An 879-nucleotide genomic window follows, 5' to 3' on the forward strand; every position below is an offset into this window, starting at 1 on the left:
CCAAGGGGCTGGAGTACTGAGTACTGAGTACAAGGTCACTCCCCGTGGGCAGGTTGTAGATTGAGTGGAAGACACATGCAGACCTGGCTATTGTCAAGGAGAACCTGCCTTCCACATAGGTAGAGGAATGGACCACCAACCTCGGATGGAAATTCTGGTAGCCTTTTCCCATAAATACAGCATCCTTCTCTCTCTCGGCCTCTTCCTATGAACCAACTGATGAAAAAGGCAGTGATGTCAAGCAACTTCTGAGCTCACAAGAGAGATGCAAGGCCAGTGGCATCTGTGTAACAAATAAGCCTGTGTCCCAAGTCCCTCCCAGATCATTATCTTTCACAGTAGCTTCCAAAAAGAAATATGTTGCTATCCCATTGGAAAGGGCAAATGAGGTCCCAAGCCACTTACCCAAGGAGAATAAAAGGTGGAGTGGGCAAACCACCCAACCCAAGCACAGAGCTCTTTCCACTAATCCCCATGGGCACACCCTTGAGAAACTCTAGCCAGACTTGCTGTACTCGCCAAGTCACGCCCCAGCCCCTACAGTGTGCAGGGCTCTGCGGAAGGAAACACGTAAGAGTCCTGCACTCATAAGCTTGTGGTTTGCTTGGGAGACGTGTGAGCCTAAAGTTAACTATCTCTATTATATTTATTTTACATGTAGATAATATTTATATGCATGGAATATTTTATTACATTATATGTGTATATATACACAAGTGTATGTGTGTGTGTATATATGTGTGTGTATATATATATATAGAAAGAGAGAGGTAGGGATGGAATAGGCATGGATGTGGAGCGTGTGTCTGGCAGTAGTGGTGGGAAGTAGGAGCAGGTCAGGACGCTCAGGGCACACGGATCTGACCACACATGGATCAC

At 46.3% G+C, this 879-nt stretch overlaps 1 long non-coding RNA gene across 1 annotated transcript in view; it reads right to left on the reverse strand.

The window, feature by feature from the left end:
- The window catches only part of LOC134731075 (uncharacterized), an 830-nt gene extending 335 nt beyond the window's left edge, over nt 1-495 (reverse strand). The window contains exons 1-2 of the long non-coding RNA XR_010113140.1: nt 406-495; nt 141-283 (exon numbers count right to left, since the gene is read on the reverse strand). This is a non-coding gene — a long non-coding RNA (uncharacterized LOC134731075). The remainder of the gene's footprint in view (nt 1-140; nt 284-405) is intronic.
- Nucleotides 496-879: the final 384 nt, after the last annotated feature.

Source organism: Pan paniscus, chromosome 8, assembly GCF_029289425.2.
Source record: "Pan paniscus chromosome 8, NHGRI_mPanPan1-v2.0_pri, whole genome shotgun sequence".
In the NCBI taxonomy this organism is placed as follows: Eukaryota; Metazoa; Chordata; class Mammalia; order Primates; family Hominidae; genus Pan; species Pan paniscus.